Source organism: Protopterus annectens, chromosome 4.part0, assembly GCF_019279795.1.
Source record: "Protopterus annectens isolate FY-2018-M chromosome 4.part0, PAN1.0, whole genome shotgun sequence".
Classification (NCBI taxonomy): domain Eukaryota; kingdom Metazoa; phylum Chordata; order Ceratodontiformes; family Protopteridae; genus Protopterus; species Protopterus annectens.
The window spans coordinates 1,434,731,197-1,434,758,040 of record NC_056733.1 but is presented as its reverse complement, the minus strand read 5'-3'; the positions used below and the strand labels follow the sequence as shown (position 1 = coordinate 1,434,758,040).

Below are 26,844 nucleotides of genomic sequence, written 5' to 3'. Positions count from 1 at the left end.
TGCATCCACAGCAGGGTTGTGATAGTGAGTAAAAGAGTGCATTCAGACAGCAGTGGTAGGCCCTAGTAGATAAAGCAGGGCAGCTTGAATTGGTGTTGATAAGTGATAAACTGAATGCACATATTGGGACTGAGAGAAGTGGATATGAGGATTGCCTAGGTCCACATGGATATGGCAAACAGGATTAAAGGAGAGACCATTATAGACTTCTGTCTCACAAATGGCTTGATAGCTCAGCAACTGACAGTCACAAGATCACATACAAGAGTAGCCAAAAGCAACTCAGGTAGACTTTCTCCTAGTAAGGAAATAACATAAGGGTAGATTCAGTGATGGCAAAGTCATCTCCAGTGAAACAATCATTCCCCAGCATAAATCACTGGTTGCCACAATCAGTTGCAAGCAGTAGTCAGAGAGGGCTCCAAGGTCAACAGAGACTACTAATCTGAAGACCTGGAAGCTGACTGGAGAGAAAGTAAAATAGTTCAAGCAATCCCTCAGGGCTCTAGCACAACAGGAAGAAGAGGAAATAGGTGGAGTTGAAGAGGAATGGCAGCACCTCAAATCAACATGTATGAGGACTACAGAAAAGATATTTGGCCAAGTATATATATATATATATATATATATATATATATATATATATAAGGTATGCTGGTGGTGGAATGCAGAAGTTCAGGAAGTCATCAAAAGAAAGAAGTACAGTAAAAAGTGGGAGATAGAAAAGACAGACCATGCTAACAAGGAGTACTAGTTGGCTAACGAAGAGGCTAAGAAAGGGGTTGCAATAACGAACAACAAGGCATCCACGGCATTCCTAACTTCTGGAAAGTGACTCTGTAGATGGCAAAAAGAGACTCTATCAGATTGCAGGACAAAGACAGAAAGATAAAAAAGACAGTTACCCTTCATAAGGAATGCCAATAACAACCTGGTTTCAAGTCCACTGGACATCAAAGGCAGATAGAAGAAGCACTTTCAGCAGCTTCTGAATGAATAAAATCCTACAGAAGCTGTACTGCCCAGACAAAGCCTCCAATGAAAGAAGAGAAGAAGCTCACCTAGAAGTAGTACAAACAGCATAAAGAAAAATAAAGTCAGGGAAAGCAGCAGGCTCAGATGAGGTCACAGCAGATATGATTAAAATTTGGGTGAGACGGGAGAAATGGCTCCTGTGGGTACTCATAGCAGTCTCTAGAGAAAGGTATATTCAGATGACCAGTGACTAAGCATACTAGTGTCAGTGCACAAGAACAAAGGCGGCATCCAGAACTATGGGCAGTACAGAGATATCAAACTCCTGTCACATTGCACAAAAGTTCTGGAGTCGGTGACTGATACACAAATACAGAGAGTAGTAAAAAGCAAGATGGGAGATATGGGAGATGAGCAGTTTGGATTCAGATCAGGATGCAGCACAACTGACCTAGTGTTTGCAGTGAGAAAGATAGTTAAGAAGAAGATAGAGAAGAGGAAAGAGTCCAACTGGGCACTCCTACATTTGAAGAAAGCATATGAAAAGATCCTAAGAAAGCTGATTTAAAAAGTCCTGTGGTTCAAAGTCCCATAATCATTGGTAGAATTAGCGCAGACTATGTACAAGGACCCAGTGACTCAAGTACAGTGTTCGGTGTCACAGAGAGGTTCCCAGTGGGATTTGGGATGCATCAAGGTTCAGCTCTAGGCCCACTGCTATACATATTAGTGATGGACTACATTAGCAAACAGGTCAGAGGGGACATATCAGCAATGTTTCTGCATGCAAATAATATGGCATTACAGGCAGTCTATGAGCAAGAACCTCAACAAAGGATAGGGAATGGAATGCAAAACTGAAGGCACACAGGATGAAACTGAAATCAGAAGAAGGAGAAAATTGAGATAGAAGGGAAAAAGGTGGAACAGATTAACATCTTCAGGTATCTGGGAGAGATTGTTGAGCAGAGAAGTCTGAATGAGGAGGTGTAGCCAACTGGCATGGAGTAGCATTACAGGCAGACTCTGAACAAGAACTTCAGCAAATGGTAGGGGAATGGAATGCAAAACTGAAGGCACATGGGATGAAACTGAGTACAGATAAGACAGCTGTAATGTCAGCAAAATAGAAGGAAAATAGTGGAACAGATTAACAGCTTCAAACATTTAGAAGGGGTGGTTGAGAAGAAGGGAAGTTTGAATGAGGAAGTCAAACCTAGATTCAAAGGGGCTGCAGCCAGATGGCATTGAGTGTCAGGGTTAGTGCACAACAGAAGAATGCTAAAGAAGATGAAGAGAAAGGTGTACATAACAGTGGTGCAACCAGTAGTACTGTTGTACAGAAACCTGGGCAGTAAAGGCAGAGCAGCTGAGGAAGCTAGAGGCAATGGAGAAGAAGTGCCTGAGATAGGCGCAGGATGCACACTATGGGACAGATGAAGAAATAAGGACATCAAATTAAAACCCCAAGTAGCACCAATTGCAGAGAAGGCCAAAGAGAACAGATTACAGTGGCATGGACACATGTGGAGCAAAGCAGAAGAAAATATGATGAAGAAGATTTGGGACACAGAGGAAGAAGGCAAAAGGAAACTGGGCATCCAGGAAAGAGGTGGATGGATTGTGTGAAAGAAGACCTGTGACAGTCAGGCATGACAACTGAAGAAGGGTGGATAGTGGCACTGAATCAAGAGAGGGCAACACCTGACACAACACTCCAACTCCATTTAGAAAATGGGAGAAAGGAGGTTGATGATGATGATTCACTGGGCTCTCAGACCCTATCCACGAACCTCCCAGGGAGACAGGAGAACCAAACAGTGGACAAGGGTGAGGGAAATACCATACCTGGGCAATCCCGACCGGAACCCCGACTACAACCCAGGTCCCAGGCTCAGACGGAGAAACCAGTCACAGCCACAATAATAGGTGCTCCACTTATCTGGAACCACTCTGTTAAAGCACTGACTGAGATGAAAAAAGTGTGCTGTCCAAAGGACTTACTTTTGTAGCAAGCTGCAGGGGTGAGGTAGCTCAGGTACAGATAGACCTTAAAATGTTTGTGAGGAAGCTCAACTTAAAGGTACAGTTTCATGGCAAAATTAACAACAATGAAAATAAGCCTATTGATGAAACCATAAAAAGGCCTAGCAGTTATTGTCCACCACTACATCACACATTAGCTGCTTTCAAAGTGAAATGTGAGACAAATATTAGGAAACTCCTTAAAAAACCTCCTAAGAAAAAACTGTATAACTTAACACAGGGAGAAAGAAAAGCATTGATTGAGCTAGGCAATGATAAATCCAGATGGTAATGGGGTCTATATTAGAACACCGAACTTTCAAAATTTTGAGTGTTCTAATATCGAACCCTATGAATTGAAAATTTAAAACATCGAACATACAGAACAGCAAATTTTTTCCTAGGGAAAAAAATTGCTGTTCCAAAACACATACACACAACACAAGCACACCAAACAAACAGCAATCCACACACATACACCTAAACTCTTACACCTAACCCTACACTAAATTATACATACACCACTAACTATCCACTTACCTTAACCCAAACCCTAACCCTAAGGTCGCATAGTCACCTCACCCGCGCCCTAACCCTAACTCACCTACCCCACCCTAACCCTCACATCCACACAATCACACACTTACCTGATCCGCGCCCTAACCCTAACTCACCTAACCCACCCTAACCCTCATGTCCACACAATCGCACACTTACCTGAACCTGACCCATAACTTTCCACCACAGAGCTGAAAATACCGAAGCAACAGAAACGGACAACCAAATTCTTTCCCTAGGAAAAAATTTGGTTTTCTGTTTCTTTGATATTTTCAGCGTTCGCTGAAAACGGGTCGATATTAGAACACTTGAAATTTTGAACGTTCAGTGTTCTAATATAGACCCAGGTAATGAAGGCAGACAAGGGCAAAGGTATACTTGTGACTGATACCACTAGCTACAACCAAAAGATAAAGAACATGCTGGAGGATAATAGAGTTATTTACCATGGATGACATAAGAATCTCACCACATTATGGGAAGAAAAACTTATTACTGAAAATCTTTATAATTATTAATGGAGCCCATAACCATGTTTACCGTACTTTTTTGGAATACCAAAGCCACACAAGAGCAGAGAAGACCCACCTTATAGACAGGTGGTAGCAAGTGGAGGTTCCCTTACTGAAGCCACAGTCATTTACCTTGATTACTTGCTGAATCTCACCACATTATGGGAAGAAAAACTTATTACTGAAAATCTTTGTAATTATTTATGGAGCCCATAACCATGTTTACCGTACTTTTTTGGAATACCAAAGCCACACAAGAGCAGAGAAGACCCACCTTATAGACCGGTGGTAGCAGGTGGAGGTTCCCTTACTGAAGCCACAGCCATTTACCTTGATTACTTGCTGAAACCTTTAGCAGAAAAGAATAAGTCATACATAAGAGATTCAATGGAATTTTTGAGGAAAATAAAAAACATTACAGTGGAAGCTGACAGTATTTTATTAACTATTGACGTGGAATCCTTGTACACAGTGCTGCCTCACAATTACTGTATAACAGCAGCTATGGAATCTTTTAAGAAACATAATCAAGGTACACAGGCACAACTGCAAAAGTTAAGCGAGCTCATTAATCTTGCACTGGACTTTAATTTCTTTACCTTCAATGGCAAACACTACAAAAAAATATAGCAATGGGGGCTGCCATGGCTCCCAGCAGCTAACATAGCCCTGGGCAAGTGGGAGGAGGACTTTGTGTTAAACAACACACACTACATGCAGTATATCACATGCTATTTGTGTTATATTGATGACATCTTTATTGTGTGGGAAGGTGACACCTTGCAGCTTGGAGAGTTTTATCACTTACCTCAATCAAATAACCCCCTTCCTGAAGTTTATCTCTTCCCATCGCTATACTTCAATCACTTTCTTAGATATGCAGACTTCCAAGGACACCAACAACAACAGAATCACCACTGATCTATTCAGAAAACTAACTAGGGTTAACTTATTACTCCACAGTAAAAGTCTGCATCCTACAAAAAAACAAGTATAATGTGGTGAAGTCCCAGGGCTATAGATTAGCTAGAATTACCACAGATATGGAACCATTTTTGAGAAACCTGGACAACTTAGAGAATGATTTCCTAGTGAGAGGCTATGAAAGTCAGATGTTAAAAAACATCCTGGAACCCATTACAGAATTGAAAAGGACGGAAGCACATTCACTCAACCTTCTCAGTAGGAGAATGCTAAGAAATTCCACAGAGAATAACAAATGCAAAAATAGCTGCATCCTGACATAGACTTTGGATTATCACAGTATCAAAAATGTTATTAAAAAAAACTGGGCCATTGTCACAGAAAACCCTTTTCTGATTAACATATTAGGTGAAGCCCCATCCTTTGCTTACAGGAAGGAACATTAGAAGTTTTGTTGAATTTAAACCTAGACTATATGACAGAAACACTAAAAGATGTGAAGCTAATTGTACATTTTGTATACTTATACAGCAAGGTGATAGCTTTTATTGCCCTTATTTAAAGAAAATCATTAAGACCAGTGCAGGGGGTGACTGCAACACTACAAAAGTAATTCATAGGGCACAGTGCAATGAATGTGATGCATTTTAAATGGGCAAGACTGTAAATAAACCAAGAGTAGGATTTCATGTCATCTGGCAGAAATCCGTTCTGGATGTAAAAATAATGCACTAGCCAAACACCTACCTCTTCATAAAAGACACACAGGTTTTTAAGTTTCAGACACTGGATCGCATAGACATGGGTGATCTTGAAAAAGACATCCTGTATATGCTGGAGAATGAACTCATGTGGCAATTAAAGCTGAATCCTGGACTAAACTATTACTGTTCACTTAAAAGTATACTGGAACCTAGAAAATCGCCACCTTGTCTACACGACTAATTTTATTTTATTTTATTGTTCCAGTTGGTTTTAAATACCATGTTAAATCATTTTTAATTGAAATGTATGTTTTGTTTCTATCATCATACATTTTTTTCTTTATCTTATTATTTTTTACACTTTATTCAAAATTATGTGTAATAGCAATACTAGCTACTGCAATAATATTTTTTGTAGATAGTTTTGAGGGTTCTTGTACACAGACTTGAAGAAGTCTAGAAGGACAAAAGCGATCTTTGTTAACAATAGGTTATGGAAATAGAATATGATTTGCACAAGGGATTTTTTTTGCATGCAAAATGTATATGTATATATTTATATATATTTTTAGATTGCCAAATGGTCTAAGGTTTATATATTTCCAGCCATGTAGTATATTGTCTTGGATAAAATCACAGACTTAATAATCTGGCTAAACAAGAGGTACCCCGTCATTATTAATTTTATTTAAAGTACATAAGGGTTATATTATTATAACAGCTACTAAGTAGGTCAGGACCAGCTCGAATGTCACACTGATGGGGAAAGGGATGTGAATTTAACATGTCTACCAATACATTGTATTTTACAGCACAATAAACCACTCCCTTGCTTAATAAAAAATATATATGTAGTTATTTATTTATTATTTATTTATGTATTCCAGTTTAATGACTGGGGAGGTCCACTGGGCTCGGGGAGACCGTTTTCAGTGAAGGCCCGGGGAGAAAAGCTCCACAATACAAAAGTTACATTACATGATGAATTACAAAGAAAAATTTGCATTACAATCGACAGGTAGCATTCAATGCAGAGTACAAAAATTATAGATTTGTTCATGAGAAAGTCAGGCATAACAGTATCATGGCTAGATGTTACTGTTTAGTTACATAAACATTCTATATATGTGAGAGAAGTTAGGAAGGTGAGAGGGTAGGGTTAGCCAGGAGAAAAGGAAGAGGAGAGCTTGGGAGGTATGGGATGGAGAGTACAGTTATGTTTCCTGTGTAGATAGAGGTAGGAATGAAGTTGAGTTTTGAAGATGTTAAGGTTGTCACAGGTCCTCAGTGTAAAGGGCAGAGCATTCCATTTTTTAGCTAGAGAAAAGGATAGTAGAAGCTGACCAGCTGGGCACATGGGTTTTTGGATGGTTATTAGGTTTTGTTGAGTAGATCTAAGGGATCTCAGAGGGGTATATGGTTGCAGAATATTAGATAGTGGAGGGCAGCTAGTAGGTTGGAATAATAATTTGTGGGCCGTGGTGATTTGGAGGAAGTCAAGTTGATTGGGGAGTTCAAGCCAGTTTAAAGAGTGAAGGGAGGTGCAGTGATGAGAGGAGGATTTGGTCTTGGTAGCAAATCTGGAGACATTATTGTAGCACACTTCTAGTTTGGAGGTAAGAGTGGAAGATAAATTAGTACGCAGTAGAGTGCCATACAAAAGAGAGGGGAGGAGATAGGTAGTGGCCAGAGTTTGTCTGGCAGAGGGAAACAGGAAGTGGTTGTTTCTGTACAGTAGGCCTAGTTTTATGTGGGTTTTCTTGATGTTTAGCTGGATGTGAGTGTTAAATTTTAGGTGGTCATCGATGGTGACACCAAGAAGTTTGGCGGAGGGTACAATCTCAATAATGGAGTTGTTAAGGCTGGTAATTTGAAACAAGTTTTTATCAATATGAGTGGATTTTGAGGGAGAGAATAGAAGAATCTTAGTTTTGTTGGCGTTTAGTGAGAAGTGATTTTGGAGCATCCAGTTTTCGGTGATAGAGAAGGCAGTTTGTGTTGGAGATTGGAGATCTGTTAGGTGAGAGGCACAGCAGATCAAAGTGGAATCATCTGCTTATTGGATAATTTTGGTATTAGGTATGGCTTTGTGGAAATCATTAATAAAGATGTTAAATAGCAATTGGAGGAGACCTGGCCCCATTTCACAGCTTGGGACCTGTCAGAAAGATAGCAGGAGAACCAGGAAAGAGTTTTTTGGGAGAGGTTGAGATTTGACAGGTGGTTTAGGAGATGGGTATGGGAGATGGTATCAAAAGCTTTAGATAAGTCCAGTAGAACTGAGGAAACTATGTTACCAGAGTCACGAGCTAAATTGATGGAGTGTAAGAAGGAAAGAAGGGCTGTGTTGGTACTGTGTCCTGGGTGGGAGCCATGTTGGGTAGGAGAGAGTAACTGGTGTTTGGTAAGGAATGGCATGAGTTGCAGATGTATACATTTTTCAAGAAGTTTGGAGATTGGGGAGAGCATAGCTATAGGGCAAAAATTGGAGATGTTACAGTTTTTGCCAGCCTTGTGAAGTGGAAGGATAAATGCAGAACGCCATAGTTTGGGTACATAGGATTCAAGTAGTGATCTATTTATCAGGATGCTGATAGGGAGAGCAATACCGTTTGAGGCTATTTTTAAGAAGGAGGAAGGAATGCTGTCGGGGGCATTGGTGCAAGGCTTAAGTTTGGAGAGAAGTTTTTTTATAAGGTGGGTGGAGATGGGTTTGAGTTTGAAAGCAGGGGGTGGGGGGAGGAGGGAGGGGAAGTTTGAGTAGAGAGGGGTTGAAGGTTATTGTTGGGGAAGGTCTTAGTTAGCTGAGCAATAGAAGAGGTGAAGAAGGTATTGAATAGTTCGGCAATTTCAAGGTCAGATTTGCTAGTGTTAGGACAGGGGTTGTTTTTGGTACCCGGCTAAGGAGGGAATTAATAGAGTTCCAGAATTGTTTGGGGTTTTTTGCATGATTTATTTGGAGTTTGATGTAGTAGGATTTTTTTTTATCATTAATGACTTGTTTTTTGGCTAGGTTACACAGCTGTTTGTATTTAAGTAAAAATTCTGGCTAAAACAATGGTGAACAAGAGCGAAGCAAAGCAGAGTCTCCTTCAAGATATTTTATTGAAATAAATAGATACACCGGTCCAAAATGATTAGCGTTTTCACTCATGCGAGCTTCATCAGATCAGTAACACACAGACCAGTTAAAAAACATTTAAATACACTTGGTAATCAAGGTAAACCTATCACAAGTAAGTACTAATTAAACATTCAAATGAGCTGTAGGTACCTTTTAAGTAAAGAGACATATACATATGCATCAATAAAAGTCAATCTAAAACTATTAAATGGATAAATATGCATAGATGTATAAAGCAAATATATACCCAAATATATATAAAAAATATATATAAAGAATGAATGCATAAAATATGCATAAAACAGTATAATGTGCATAAAAATACATCTGTGAATGTGTTCTAAAGTGCTTATGTTAACTACTAATTATTTAAGATATCTAAATAAGTTAAAATATTAAATATGAAATGTAACACTTTTAAAATGGCAATGTAAAAAGTATAAATGTAATATATTAAATATATATATATATATATATATATATATATATATACATACATAAATATATATACATAAATAAATACATAAATACATACATGAATTTAAATATAACTTAGTCAGTCCTATTTCATAGATACAATATTTATATGGTTATCTATGAAATAGGACTGACTAAGTTATATTTAAATTCATGTATGTATTTATGTATTTATTTATGTATATATATTTATGTATGTATATAAAAGTGTTACATTTCATATTTAATATTTTAACTTATTTAGATATCTTAAACAATTAGTAGTTAACATAAGCACTTTAGAACACATTCACAGATGTATTTTTATGCACATTATACTGTTTTATGCATATTTTATACATTCATTCTTTATATATATTTTTTATATATATTTGGGTATATATTTGCTTTATACATTTATGCATACTTATCCATTTAATAGTTTTAGATTGACTTTTATTGATGCATATGTATATGTCTCTTTACTTAAAAGGTACCTACAGCTCATTTGAATGTTTAATTAGTACTTACTTGTGATAGGTTTACCTTGATTACCAAGTGTATTTAAATGTTTTTTAACTGGTCTGTGTGTTACTGATCTGATGAAGCTCGCATGAGTGAAAGCGCTAATCATTTTGGACCGGTGTATCTATTTATTTCAATAAAATATCTTGAAGGAGACTCTGCTTTGCTTCGTGTTCACCATTGTTTTATGCATTTTTATCTTTCGTTTATTGAACAAGAGCGTCTGTCTGGCATTTTGGTGGGACTGCTGTTACTAAAAATTCTGGCTGTTTATTTTGGAGATAATCTTTCCAGGTTTTGTCTCTTTGTAGCATAATCTTTTTGGTGTCTTTGGTTAGCCATGGGGGTGGGTCTTTGCTTTAACTCTTTTTGTTCTTATTAGAGGTAGGGAGTAAAGGACAGTTAAGAATGTTGAGTTGAAATAGTGAACGGTTGTGTCTAGAGGTAGAGTTTTTAGTGGGTTCCAGTTAGTAAGCTTAAGGGAGTCAGAGAAAGTAGTAGGTTTGAAGTTAGTGAGGTTACAAGTATGGATGAGCTGGTGGGAGTGTGTGAAGGTGGGTGTAGCTCGACAGGTGAAGGCAAGGAGGTGGCCTCCTAATGGGTAAGGAATGACACCATATTTTATGATTTTGTTAGGGTGAGATACTAGGATCCAGTCTAGAATGGAGCCTGGGGGGTTGGTTTTGTTGGGCCTAGTAATGGAGTTGGTAAGTTGAGTGAAGTTGAAGAGATTGATCGACATGGTGGGATTAGGGTTAATGATTTTTTGCCAGTCAATATTTACATCCCCTAAGATGTAGGTTTCAAGTTTAATATTAGAGGAGGTCCAGGAGAGGATGTCTTCCAGGGTATTGGTGTTGTTACCAGGAGGAATATAGAGGGAAATGATGCAGATACTTTTATGGTTGTTTATTTCTAGTAGGCCAGTTACAAGTTCAGCATTATTAAAAGAAGGGATGGCATTAGGGTAAGGAGTAATAGATATTGGAGAAGATTAGAGCCACACCACCTCCTCTTTTACTTAGGTGGTCAGATCAGAGAGATTGGAATCTGGGGGAAGGAATTCTGAGTCAGTTATGTGTGGTTTTAGCCAGGTTTCAGAGATGGCTACAATGTCAGGTAAGTTGTGGTTGATCCAGGCTTGAAAGAGGGTTAACTTATTTTTTAAGCTTTGGGCGTTGATGGTGAGGAATTTGAGGTATTTACTGGAGGATGTGTTGTTGGTGCTGGGATGGTTTGTTGGAGAGAAGTTTGGTTCTGGGTTGGGATGAATGTCACCGGGCTAAGAAAGGTAAGAGAGAAGGGGAATAAGTTTGTTTGGTTTGTGCTTAGATAGGAGTGATTGGTAAAGAGTGGGTTTAGGTTTGTAGAATTTGGTAGTGATTGGGAAGAGTTTTACTTTTAAGAGAAGGATGGGGTGGGAGGGTACTAGGGAGTCAGAGATATTGTGGAAGTGAGTTGAGAGGTGGGGGTGGGGAGGAAGAGGTGATGGGTGTGAATGGAGGTTGGTATAAGAGGTGGCATTGTATAGGGGAAGTAGAATGAAGATGAGGATAGATGTAGGGGTAAGGAGTTTAGGAGGAAAAGTGAGCATGGTAGTTGCAGTCTGCTAGAAATGATAGAGGGGGTGGTAAAGAGATTTAGGTGGGAGGGGGTATGGTAGAGAGAGTCAGATAGGGCAGGAGGGTGGGTTAGAGTAGTGGTGTGTGAGGATTGGTTGGTGGGGAGGGAGGGAATTTAGGAGGAAGGGGTGTGAGGACTGGTGGGTGAAAGGGGTAGGGATGTTTGGGATGAGTGTTTGTGAGGAAACTATTATACTGTTATTTTTGTTTTACTTAAATTGCTTGTCTGTGTACTTAATAAAGGATTTTCTTCTGGAAACAGACTGTCTACCCTGCTTGGATTACTTTTGAATACTTAGTAATTCTGTATAATATTGCAAATTATATACTTTTTATTATTTTTTTGACTTAGGAGGAGTTTAAGTTTGCTATTTCTACTACCATTATCTGATTAATATGCAGTGATTAACTATATATATATGTATATACACACACGCACACGTGTGTGTGTGTGTGTGTGTGTGTGTGTGTGTGTGTGTGTGTGTGTGTGTGTGTGTGTGTGTATATATATATATATATATATATATATATATATATATATATATATATATATATATATATATATATATATATATATATATATATATATATATATATATATATATATATATATGTATATGTATATATATATATTGAAAATCCTCACACAGAGAAGTTTCTTACACTGTTTTATTTTCATTAAAGACAAGCACACATCCAGACTGGTTTGCCAGTATGATGCGCTAAAACTACTCCAGGTGCAACTGACAATTTGCAAGACACCAGTCCAAGTTATACCCAGCTATAGACTTCCCTCCATGACCCAGGACACTAACTCCTCCTACCTGGACCTACTTGACTCCATCAAGGTACCTCCTAACACCCTGATCCTTGGTGACTTCAACTAGCCCACCATAGAGTGGTGAACTATTCCTGCTCTAATGCATTTACCCAATGATTCCTTGACTTCATCAATTCTAATGCACTAGACCAGCTTGTCTCATCCTCCACAAGAGGAGATAACATTCTAGACTTGGTTCTCACTAACATGGGTGACCGCTGCACCACCCTCATAGTAAGCTCTTCCCTGGAGAGTTCAGACCATCGGTCTGTCTCATTCAAAGTTTCTATCCCATCTACCCCAACCCCAACCCCCCCCCCAGCATAACCAAGCTAAGAAACTTCTCAAAAGCTGACTACAACCTTCTAAGGGAGGGTATCAATAGCTTTACACCACCACCTCCTCAGAGGATACAGACAAATATGCTTAACAGTATGCCAGTGCAGTATACAAACATCTGTACAGCCGCATGGACTCAGCCATACCGAACATAACTAAAACCTGCTTCTCAAGGAAACAGAAACCTATCTGGTGGACATACTCTATTAACAGGCTTTACAACAAAAGGAGGAAACTGTTGTCAAAGGGTAAAAAAGGCAAAAATTCCGAATTGGAAAAACTCCCTCCTTAGCCTCAACAAGCAAATTAGATCACTAGTGAAAACCTCCAGAACCAATTATGAATTGAAACCAGCCTCAGAAGGAAAGGCTAACCACATAGCCTTTTTCAGATACATCAGGAACCTCCATGCCAAACCCCAGGATTGTTCTGAATTAGTTCTTAACGGTACCACCTACACTGATCCTACTGACTTAGCCAACCTGCTAGCAGATGGGTTCAGCACAAAGTTCACCCCCCTGTTCCCCAAAGGCCCATTCGACATCCCCGGTACTTGTCCCACACCTCACATCTCCATTGTATTCTGCACCATCTCCAGCAAGAACTAGCCTCACCACTGAGCACCCTATTCAACCATAGCCTAAGTACAGGTTTCATTCTAGCAGAGTGGAGAACTACCATGGTCATCACCTTACACAAAGGTGGTGCCACTACTGACCCTGGAAACTATCACCCCATTAGCTTTTCAAGTCTGATCTGTAAGGCCACAGAGCGTATTATTATTATGGACCTCATAAATAAGGACAAAGGCAATCTCCAAGCACTTGACCTCACCCAGTTCAGATTCGTCAAGGACAGATTTTGCCTGTTGAACCTGGTTGACTTTTTTGAGACTGTTACCAAGGCACTGGATGAGAAAAAGTCAGTATATACAGCATACCTTGACTTGGCCAAGGTCTTTGACACAATCCCTCACTCAGGTATCATCAAAAAGCTAACACAACTTGGCATACATCCCTATCTCATCAGGTGGGTGGCCAACTAGCTCACCGATAGGACCCACAAGGTCAAAATAGGCGCCTCCACCTCCAACAGCAGACCTGTCATTACTGGTGTTCTCCAGGGATCTGTCCTGGGACCCCTACTGTTTGGCATCTACTTCTCAGAGGTTCAGGCAAAGACAAAAGGCCTATGGTTGACCAAATTTGTGGGCGACTGTAAGTTGGGTGCTGTCATTGACTCCCCAAATTATGTTAACATACTACAAGAGTGTCTCACAGCAACAAATGACTGGTGCCAAAGTTATGGCCTTAAGTTAAACACAAAAAAATGTATTATCATACCATTCAGCAAAAACACAGCCCCTACTAATTACCACATCAATGGCAACTCCCTAAGCACACAACCTGTGGTGAGAGACCTGGGTACACAGGTTGACAACAATCTCACATTCGACCATCATGTGCGGCAGTGGTTAGAAAAGCCTTTTACTTGGTTCATCTCATAAGTAAAGGGATTGCATCCAGGAAAATAAATGAGGTTATTACCTCTCTGTACTCCTCCCCGATTAGGCCAATAATTGAGTACAACACCCAGTTTGGTATGTACCTCTCCAAACACCTGCACCAACTGGAAAGGCCACAGAAATACCTCACAAAGAGAATACATGGCCTCCAATACCTGGTGTATGTGAACAGGGTCAAATCACTATCACTCTACTCTGTATCATACAGATTGCTCAGAGGTGATCTGTGTCTCACCTACAAGCCAATCTCAGACCCTGCTCTAGTACAGATGCTCCATATCCGTACGTCTACCTCCTCGCACAGTACCCAATCAAAAGGCCTAAATCTAATATGCGACATTAACAAAACCTGCTGGAGAGACAGGTTTGTCTCCCAGAGGCTGCCCCATCGCTGGAATAGACTCCCCATACTTGTCAAACAAAGTAAGTCGCTGACCCTCTTCAAGCGCAACCTTGATGAGTGGATGGGAAACGACAAATTTGTCCCAGGGGTTCCACCTGTGTCCCTCACTGACAGGGGCAACAGGTGCTGACTGAAGTTTCTTTTTTGGGGATAAACTCCAGTCTAGACTTGTAAGGGCCCCAGGGCCATTAGCCTAGTAATTTCCTATGATCCTATGTATTTACACAATGCCACTGGAGGCAAAACTCTCACATAAAAGCAATCCTAATGTCAATCAGATTGTCAGTTGTACACATGCTGCAACCATCACACATACGTCAAATCAGACCCACAGACCCACATATGCTGAGGCACTTAAATGCAACCTTCCTACACATAACAAATACCCTCATCAGCCCCAAATTCATTCTTTCAAAACAACACCCACATCAACACATACAGTCACATCTCATGGAGCCTCTAATTCTAAGCCCACAAGGCAAGCCACTACAAAATCCAATATTCTGGTTATGGAGACCCAATTGTGAGGCATACTGATGTCCCTCTCACCAGGCTCAGTAAGGAGAAAGTCACTGTTAGTTGCTTTTCAGAGGCCAGGATCCACCAGATTACACATTCAAGTTCATTAGACCAGAAGTACTACTATGACTAAGTCATAGTCCATATGGGTGCAAATGAACTAAGATGTACCTCCCTAGACTATATGAAGAGAGACATCATGGAGCTCTCGGAATGTGTGTCCCCGGGTTGGTATGAACCTAGCATTGAGCAGCATTTTACATTCTCCAAGGAAAATGCCATAATATGGACAGAAAATGACTGACTGTAATAATTGGCTGTTTCTGGTGTCATTCTAAGGGGGTGCAATATCTATCAGCATGGAAGGAGATGGTAAACAGACCACAGTAATTTGCAAGGGACAGTCTGCACCTCTCCCCTCTAGGTTCTGAATATTAGCTAAAACATTATCTTCCACCATAGTGCCTTTTTTAGTCAATGCCAAATTGAAAGTACTTCTGACATAGCAAATCAAAACCAAGAAAAAATAAAGGTGTTACTCTCAATTCTAGGAGTCTAAACAAGAAACACCACTCCCTGCAAGCTCTCCTCATGCTAGAGAATGCTGATGATGTCTCACAACGGTGTCTCCAATAACTGTAATGCTGGATTGTGTAGTGGCTTGCCTTATCAACTTAGAAGTAGAGAGAGAGATATGTCTCTAAGATATTCCCACACCTCTGGAACAATCCTCCTCAATGACCCTATTTAAGTGTAACTTAGGCAACTGGATGGGAGACCATTAATTTACCCCAGGGGTGTCACCTATGTCCCTCTTGGATATGGGCAGTCGGTGCTGATCATAGACTCGCGCTACAAATATAGACCATACAACTTGGTCAATAAGGGAACAAGGGTATAACATGGCTAGACTTATAAAGGCCCAAACGCCTTTAGCCTAGTAACCTTCTATGAACCTATGAGACATGGTTTAATGCCATGGAGAGCACACTGGTGCTGCAAGGTTATAATGCCTTCCACACATTTAGACCAGCTACTATACAGGCAGAGACCGAAGGAGGAGGTGTCTTGATTTACATCAACAATAAATATACCTCAAGGCAGGTTACAAAGGACAGTGCACATCAGCTTCTCCACATTCAAATCACCATAGGCAAAATCTCATTCAACTTTCTTGAAAGCTACATGTCCCCTTCTATGACTTAGGAAACCCATAACATGTATTTAATCTTACTGGAAACACTTCCCATCCAACCCAATACCACATTCATGGACAACTTTAATTACCCCACTATTAGATGGGAATCAAATATGACACCAAATGTGTGGGCACATAGATTCCTGCATTTTCTAAAGACAAACTCCCTGAACCAGACTATCAATACACCAACCAGAGGTACAAACATACTGGATCTGGTCCTCATTAATATGAGAGAATGCTGCACACCCTATAGTATAATGTCTTTTCTGTTAAAGTCAGACCACAAAATGGTCTCCTTTGAAGTAAAAATAAAACCCGGAACCCCAGCTATTCCTGGAATGTTCAGGAACTACTCTAAGGCTAACTTCCTTCTATTAAGTGATAACCTGGCAAAATCTCAGACCCATAAACCCTGACAAACACTGCTGCTACGCAGAACTGTTCACAGAAACATTATACAAGCATATTAAAAGCTGCATAGAGGCAGCTGTACCCACCAGGAAGAAGTACAGAACTAACTCAAAAAACAAGCCATCCTGGTTAAATCACAACACGAATAGACTGTATAACAGCAGAAAGAAAATCATGGCAAAACTTAGGAGGTGAACTCTCAACAAACTAAACAAATGACTCAGGGGACCAATAAAATCTACCAATACCAAATTTGAGGTAAATTTGGCATCCCAGGCCAAGGACAACCATAAGGAATTCTTTAGCTATGTCCACAACCTCAAAGGCAATACACAATTGTGTGCAGAGTTCATTGTTAATTTAGCCACCTATACTGAGTCAGAAAATACAGTAAATCTGCTGGCGAGAAATTCAGCTCTGTTTACTCATCTCTCCCCCTCAACCTCCCATACCATCAAATATAACTCCTCCTATCACTAGGGAACAGGTCCTCAATCCTCCCTCTAAGACCAAGAACACTGCATCAATGGGCCCAAACAATGTCCCAGGATGCCTTCTAAATAGCATGAAACATGATCTATCAAGCCCTCTGAAATTGCTATACAACTTTAGCCTGTAAACAGGCTTCACAACTCACAAATGGAGAGCAGCAACAGTCATCCCTCTGCATAAAGGTGGGCTATCTAAAAACCCTAGAAACTATGGACCCATAAGTCTCACTAGTCTCATATGCAAAACCATGGAAAGACTTATCATGGAAATGATCAATAATGACATATAAAACCTCCAGCCACTGGACTCAACCTAATTTGGTTTTATCAAGGATAGATCATGCCTACTGAGCCTGGTGGACCTCTTTGAGAAGATAACTAAAGCAACGGATGATGGCAAAATGGTTCACACCACCTACCTCGACCTGGCCAAGGCATTTAGCACAATACCCCACTTGGGCATTGTTGAACAACTGGCTCTCAAACAGGACCCAGAAAGTTAAAACCAGTGAATTCAGCTCTACAAAAAGCCCAGTCACAAACAGAGACCCTCGGTGATCAATCCTGGGACCGTTCATTTTTGGCATTTACTTCTCTGAAGTCAAGGCCAATGTCAATGGCTTCTGGCTGACTAAATTTGCAAATGATTATAAATTAGGAGTAGTCATAGAATCCCTGACCAACACAAATATTTTCCAGGAAGGGCTAACACAGACAAATAATTGGTGGCAGAGTCATGGACTAAAACTAAATGCCAAGAAATGCATAATAGTATCCTTTGGAAAGTCATCCACTCCTGGTAGCCATCATATTGACAAATCACCTCTAAATGTTGACATGGTTGTCAGAGATTTGGGGATACACAGAGACAGTAATCTAGCCTTTGATCATCATATGCCTACAGTAGTGAGGAAATCATTCTATGTTGTGCAATGTATAAACAAAGGTATGGCATCTAGGTCCAGGGAGATCATTGCTCCACTGTATTCAGCATTCATCAAACCTGTCATTGAGTACAATGCCCTCTTTGGGATGTACCTAACTAGGCACATCCACAGATGTTCCTCACTAAAAGAATACAGAGCATAAGTAACACATCCTATACAGACCGTCTTAAGGCCCTATGCTTGTATTCCGTCTCCTACATGCTGTTGAGGGAAGACCTATGCCTGGCACATAAGGCGTTGTCAGACCCCACCCTGATGGACTTCCTGCATGTTCACAAAACAAACAGCACCAGAATTACACATTTTAAAGACTTAAATCTTGACTGTGATATAAACAGGATCTGCTGGAGAGACAGGTATGTATCCCGGAGACTACCCCTTCTCTAGAACAGGCTTCCGATCCATGTGAAGCAGGGTTCCTCCATAAACCAATTCAAGTATAACTCAGACAACTGGATGGGGAACAGGAAATGTATCCCTAGTTTGGAACATGTGTCTCAAATGGACACAGGTAGCCTGTAAATGCTTCATCTCCCAGGTCCCTGCTTGTAAATGTTTTCTCTCCCAAGCCCCTGCTTACACTTATCAACAGTACCAGAACCTGTCAGAGATTTGGGATGCATGGTTAGGCTTAAAAAGGCCCTTGTGTTCATCAGCCTACTACACACCTATGAACCTATGGGCACATTTAACAAGTATTTAGATTATTCTTCAGCTTCCTTTTTTAAATCTACCTATTACATGTTTAAGAAGCAAACCAAAAATAAGTGAACAGCCCCAACATGCTCCAAATTTTAAATTTATCTGTAAAAAGCACTGTAAAAAAAGGGTTTCCCAAAGGCAGCCCTTTCTAAGGTAAACATCCAAAAACTTGAAGAAAATGTTTGCTTTTTTATCCAGTTAGTAAACTGAATGTAAAATTCATAACTTCTAGGGTACAATTTTTTTTTCATCTAGTGTAAACATTACTCAGGGACAGTTTGAATGCTTGATCTCAGCTTTGTCTTAATCACAAGTGTTATATCTTTTAACATCTGCTTTTCAGCACTGAGCAATCTCCTTTAAACTTTCTCTAAACATTGTTTTTTGCCATCATTTTAGCTTCAATATTTATAAGAGATATTGGATTGTATAAACAAGAAAGACAAGGATGCTTCCTTGTTTGTTATTAACTGTAATGGAAGCTTCAAGAAATGATGGACACTATGAATGCTCATAAAAGATACATTAAAAAATGCTGACTAGATATGCAATAGGACATTCCCCTTATTGTCTATATAGTTCTGCAATGTGGCAATTAGAGCTGGGGGTGTGAAGGTTTTAAATATTTTCACATCTTTAATTTTGTTAGGAGTTTAAAGAAGCTGTTTCATCAGTGAAAAAGAGTCAACAAAGCACTTTATCACATCAGTATGCCAGACAATAATTTTAGTTGACTAACTTAGGTAAGTAAATCTGCAGATTTAAAGGGGAATATATGGGTCTTATATGTGCGATCTGTTAATTTAGGAAATATTTTGAAAAGGTGATTTCACCAAGATCTCTACACAACATTTTACATTTAATATAAATGGAATTTCAGTATTACACTGTGTTTACATGTAGAGATATACATTCCTTTTAAATATCTAGTGTAGAACTTTAACTCTTAAGTTTCATGCAGTTCTTGTATATTTGCAAGTAGTAATTTGGTCTCATTATGGAAGTTTCAGATAATTGTTGAAGCACTTTTTTGGTATTTTAAGTGAAAGAGGCCTTAAGAGACCACTACCTTATCTCTGGACTGGTGTCTTTGTTATTATTACGATATAAAGCCATGATTTTGACACTTAATCTGTTTAGGAAGTTCTGCTGCAAAGTAAACAGAAAAACTATCTAGGATGACTCTATTGACAGTAGCTAGACAGGAAAATTCTAATACAATGGACATGGAGTGTGGTAAGTGAGTCTAAATGGATATGTTTTAACTGTCATTACTCAACAAAATAAAGACTCAGAAATGAGAAAGAAACAAAGACTAGCCTGGGATGAACACTGCAATATTTACTCTCTGTTACTGTTTTGGAGAACTTTCCAAAGGTCCACTAAATTAATACCACAAAGTTCCTGTAAGACATCAGCACCTTTATACTACTTATTAGTTTTAACACCCACCCTGTCCTGAGCAGGATTAATCACAGTAATCCAGTCAACTGCCAGAATTACAGACTCAGAACTTATCTTTGAAATCTCACCTTCTAATGTGGTTAGAAAACAAGAGACTGTCCAGTATGGGCCATAGAAGAGTCTGGTAATGTCATGGATATGACTGCCTTGCCAATAATGAACTTGCTTCAATGACTGCCTCAAATACTCAGTAACATATGTGCTTAAAAGTAATGCTGTACTGAAACTAACCTGAATTCCTTAGAAAAAGAATAGTTTAGAAACTGTTTTTGTCTAAATAGCTTTTCATCCCCCACTGAAAGGACTTTGTCGTGCAAGCCAATGATATCTTGTAGTTCTTTAGGGATATGCTTAAACTGAAATCCTTTCATTATCTTTGACATTCATAGATAAACATACAATGGTGGTCAATCTTCAGACAATGTGTAAATATCGTACAGCGATATAGTCAATGGTGATGATAGGTGGAAAGTCCTCCCCACCAAAATCTCATTAAACTATTTACATGTTGAAAGATGGAAAACACTGATATAGAACAGAGAGGATCAAAAATACAAGGACTGTGGTAAGTGCCAGACAGAAAATTGCAGACTAGGTCTGTCAAGGACTGTGCAGGACAAACTTGTTCCATACATATTTCATCTGAAAGATCTGCCAATAAGGACACATTTAAGGTGTTGGGAACTACTTCCAGACATAGGGTGTATGGTTAAGCCTTCAAGCATAACTTAACCTCCTGCAAGAGAAAAAAAGCATAAAAGAAAGGACTGAAAGGGTAGCTGAATCATAAAATGTGACTTAATGGTAATAAATCAGACAAAAGTCACTAGGACTCTATATTTAAGTTCTTAACTTACAAGCAGTAACACGCAACAGCTGTGACATCAAATAGTACCAGTACTTTGCCTGGCCACATAGCACAGAGAGCTAGAGCCCTGACTACAACCCAGCTGAAAAGAATGCATTTACTGGCATCGGCACCTGAGGATGCAGAGAGGGAAAGGGAGGACAGGAATAAAGGAGTGTGGCTCAGCTGCTTCTCTCGGGGGAAAGATGGAGTGAGATGTCAGCATACACTCAGGGCCCACTGCGGTCATCTGATTTCCTTGGTGGTGATAAGGAAAACCAACCCTTGCACTTCAAGGGGTGGTGAAGGGCTGCCTGAGAGGAAATACTCTTTGTGGAAATAGGGAATAACCTTCACTGCAGCTCATTACACATATAGAAAAAATCCAAAAGGCCTCTGGTGACAGTCTGAATGATGGTCTCTCTTGGACATCCCTTGCTTTCTGACTGGGAAATAAATGGTCAAGTAACCAAAGAAGGGCATGATGGCTGGCAAGCAGTGGCGGTAAAGAGGACAAAAAGAAAAAAAATACCATTACTTTACTAAATTATGTATTTATAAAGAGAAAAGTGGAAAAAAGAGCACCATGACAATACAAATAGAAAAATAAATAAATTAACACTGACAACCTATTTGGCATGCAAGCAAAAGGTGCATACAGGTATTAGAGGGAATGCATAATCTCAGCAAAGAACAGTCTTATTCAATCTCAATATCCAAACGTGTTTATAAGTGAGACAGTTACATAATTTTTTTGGTATGCGATATATCCCCACCACCCTCGCAGTCTGTTTCTGAGTCAACATTAGCTGACTCAATCACATTCAACCCTCAGATATTTGAATCCCCCTCCCCCAGGCGCACACATTCTGGTTTCTACACAAAGTCTGTAAAACACTCCACACTGAACTGTAATTCTACATAAAAGAGGTGGAGGCTTAGCTCTACTTCACAGAACCAACCTACAACTCCAACTCCTCCAAAAGGATTCCCCCAATTTCAACAATGCAGAGACTCTATTTGCAAAACTCTCCATTAACCAACATAAGCACCTAAACCTACTGGGCATCTATATACCCCCACGTGACAACCTAACCACCCTAGAATCCATACTTCACTGGGCCTCATACTCCCTTCCTCAAGAAACTATCATGCTAGGTGACCTAAACATTGACTGGAACTCCATCCACTCTCCCACCCACCACATTAGCCTATATGACTTCACCCAAATTATAGATACTCCCACACACATTGATAAGGCCACAAAAAGAGAATCTATACGTGATTCGATCCTCACAAATCCACCAAATGCTGACCATCAATGTGGCACCCTACCAAACTCCCTGAGCGACCACAGCCCCACTTTTATCATCAGGCACAAACTTAAAATAATTAAGTCTCCCTCCCTGCTACAAACCTGCTCTAACAAAAATTTTCCTAGAGACCACTTCATAAGAGCCTTGCAACATTGCAACTGGTCTTCCATCAAAACCTTTTCATTAGACAAAGCAGTTGATTACTTCACCTCCACATTCCTAAATATCCTCAACCAACATGTCCCCTTAAAAACAATCAAAATACATAGCAACCCCACCCCTTGGATCCAGAAAACTACAAAAGCCCTATTTAGAGCCAGGGATAAAGCCTGGAAAACCTGGAGCCACACCAGATCACCCGCAGCTAGGCAAACCTTTCATGAGCTCCAGAACAAAGCAAAAAATCAGGTTAGGCTCGATAAACAAAATTACTATATCACTCAACAAAACAAGTACAGTACCAAACCGCAAAAATTCTGGGCAGCAAAAAATAACATCCTACAACCTGGAAGAACCAACACTCCCGCCACCAATATAACAGGTACAGACCTGGACATAGCCTCCAGCTTTAATAACTGTTTCACCTCCTCAGTACTCAAACTTTTAACCAACATCACTTCCTCCAACACCCAACAACCACCTCAGGCTCAAATCAATACCATACCTTTCACACTTAAGTCTGTTCCTGCCTCTACTATCCAAAAACTCCTAGCCAAACTCAAACCAACAACCCTAGCAGCCAATAACCTTCTGCCAAATACCTCCAAATTGCATCCACAGCTATAGCCTATCCAATTTCACTTTTAATAAATAGATCCCTCACCGAACACACCATTCCATCCCTGTGAAAAACCTCATATATCATATGACTGCACAAAGGTAGCCCCTCCCCTAGACCTTTCCAACTATTGACCAACTGCAAATCTCTCACCCCTTTCTAAGATCCTAGAAAGATCTATTCATCACCAGTTCTTCTCCTATCTCCTCACCAACAACCTTCTCTCCTCAACCCAACACGGACTTCGCCCATCCCACAGCACCACCACTACCCTAGTCAAATTCACCAATACTATAACCTCCCACAGGAATCTAGGTAAATTGGTCTCAACTACCTTCCTAGATTTATACAAGGCATTCGACACAGTCTCACATAATAAACTACTGACTTGTCTATCTGACCTTAACAGACTCACTCTACTCTGGTTTAATAGCTATTTAGATAACCGTCAACAATCCGTCAAATGGCAAAACTCTCTATCCCTCCCACTCCCAACCTCCTTAGGCATGCCACAAGGATCAAGCCTAGGACCCCTTCTTTTTAATATCTTCACAAACCAACTCTAAAGCTGACATAGTCTAATATGCTGACGACACAACTCTCATATGCTCTGCACCCAACACCCAACTTCTCCAACAAAAAGTCCAAGAAGCTTTCTCTGAAATAGAGAGCTAGTTTAACTCACAACTCATACTAAATCCCAAGAAAACAAAACGAATGCTATCCCACTCTACTAAAACGAGCAACCTTACCTTCTCTACACTCTCCGCCAACAAAACCTGTACTACCCCTGTCACCGAGGCTAAACTCCTAGGAGTTACCATTGACCAGCAACTCAAATTCACAAAGCACATATCAACAACCATCACTAAAGTCCACAAACAGCTAGGTTCTATCACTGTAAAAGTTATCTATGCATCGAATCTCGAATTGCAATAGCCAGGACCTACCTATCTACTCTACTTTATGCATCCCCAATTCTAATGCACACTTGAAAGCACAAGCAGAGCAAGGGAACACAATAATATGCTGTTTTAATCAAAAACAATAAAAATGTTTTATTCTCCTTCACGTTTTAAAATAAAGTAACAAATCATTAAAATTAAGCGCTTTCATCTCTGCTAATTCAGAGACTTCTTCAGAATACCATATCCAGCAGTTAGATCACTTTTATACACTCATCATTAAATGCATCATTAAATACATGCCCCTACTATTCACAAGCCAACCAACAGCCACAAACAATTACATATGTATATAAACTGTGTAAGTAATTGTATCACATTTATTAACTTCAGAAGCATCCAATATATAAAAATGTGAAATTACGAACATAGGTTATAAAATATTTTACATTTCCATTACTCCAAATAAATAACACTTAGTGTTTAAAAAGAATAACATAAAAGCCTTAAAATTCAAAGAATTTTTTCAACATAAAATGAATATATAAATACATAAATAACATTCATGTATTTCATCTACATCATAGTGATAAACCCTCATCTATCTAAAGCTTTCAGTTTTAGAAAACATGACAAAGAGAATGAGTCATTGAGACCCAGCCACTATGTGGCGTTTGTCCTGAGTTGCCAAAGTGCTTCATGTTTTTTGAGAATTAGTGACCAGGGGCCACCCCTTTTATCAAGATCAAGAGCTTCAATAATAGCAAACTTAAAAGTGTGGTCTGTGAATTCTGTACAATGCTTTGCTAACGCATTTGTATACTTTTTATTCTTTATGATTCTCAGATGTTCATATATATGGTTCTTCAATTTCCTCTCTGTCTTTCCAGTGTAAAAACAGGGGCATTTTGAACAAAAGGCAGAGTAAACTACTTTTTCAGTAGTACAAGAACACCTCTTATTTAACTTTATATTTATATTATTCACATTAAAGCTGGAACCCTCCTTAATATAAGGACAGTAGGTACAAGTACCACACTTATTCAGACTACTATTAAGTGGTCCCTTTGAAGTTGTTTCTAAGATAGTTTTTAAGCATTTACTCTTTCTATAAACAATAATGGGTCTCTCACCCACAGATTCTCTAATGTCCCTGTTATTGGCCTTCACCATCCAATTCTTAAAAAGTATATCCACTATACCCCTACTAGAACTATAAAATGTTACAAATGCAGTATTAAAATTATCCTGTGTTTCAAGTCCCACCCATCTCCAATTCTAACTAATCTTTACAAAATTGACCTTAATAAACTTTCCATCTGTTACAACAAAATCATTAGATTCACTACCAATTGCAAATCATGATCCCACCACTGCCTCTCCTTACAAGCCTTGCACTGGCTTGAATTTCCAAACCTATTAAGGTACCATCAACTCAGCCTAGCTCATCCAATTCTGTACTATCCTGAGAAAAACCCTGACCTGACTGGCATGCTGAACATCTACAATTCAAATGGACAACTTCGGTCCTCCAACAAAACCTTAATCGAAACCATCACATGCAAAAACAATGCCAGGAAATCACTATTTGCCCATGAAATAGCAAAAATATGGAACACCCTTCCCCCTGACCTCAGACTACAAAACTCCAAACCCTCCTTCAAAAACCTACTTAAAGCATAGCTCTTCACCAACCATCTATGCAACTATCAACTGTAATCGACCCCCTGAAGCCTCATCCACTCACTATTTCTACACCTCATCTGTCCTGGACAACACAAACAACACGCTCTAACTATACCTTTCCATGTGTGAGCAATAACCTATATATATTGGATGCTTCTGAAGTGATAAAATGTGATACAATTACTTACACAGTTTATATACATATGTAATTGTTTGTGGCTGTTGGTTGGCTTGTTGTGAATAGTAGGGGCATGTATTTAATGATGCATTTAATGATGAGTGTATGTACGTGTGTGTGTGTGTGTGTGTGTGTGTGTGTGTGTGTGTGTGTGTGTGTGTGTGTGTGTGTATATATATATATATATATATATATATATATATGTACATATACATATAGATATACATATATATATATATATATATACATATATATGCTCTTACATGTATATTTGCTTGAATGTATATATGAAAACGTAAACATTTATATACTCTTATTCAATTGTGAAATATCTTGGAATGCTCTACCAGGTTCTTATCTACTCTCATTGTATAGTTTGTACACTTGTATTTTCAACCAAAAGGGGTAATATCCTTTTATTGTGTACGAACTGCTGTAAAGTCTACAATCTATATACTACTACTCTGTAATGTCTCTTTTGTAACATTTTCTTCTCTCTGTAAACTTATGTTTTTTTTCTCCACAGAACTCTGCTGAAAATGGACACTTGTTGCTCAGTTGGACTACCCGGCAAACAAATGTTAAATAAATAAATAATAATACAATAAACAAATGTGCTTGTTGCCAGTCTTATAGATTGCTATGAAGAAAATCCACTGGAGCCACCAGACCGGGTATAACTTTTATTTAAAACACAGATAAGCGCTTTTGAGCATTAGCTCTTCATCAGATCTAAAACACATTTAAAATCAGCCATAGTTAAACAAATGACAACCAATCAGAATCAATAGCAGAACTTCCACCCCTTCAATAGGGGTTTTAAAGGCATACAACCATTTAACCCAGGTGTATGCTTAGCTTGTAATTCAGCTATCCAACTTAACTCA

The 26,844-nt window shown here is 39.2% G+C and overlaps 1 protein-coding gene across 4 annotated transcripts in view; it reads right to left on the bottom strand.

Moving 5' to 3' along the window:
• LOC122799893 (E3 ubiquitin-protein ligase RNF14-like) overlaps nucleotides 1–26,844 on the bottom strand; it is an 826,975-nt gene that overhangs the window by 274,605 nt on the left and 525,526 nt on the right. The gene's annotated exons all lie outside the window — the stretch shown is intronic.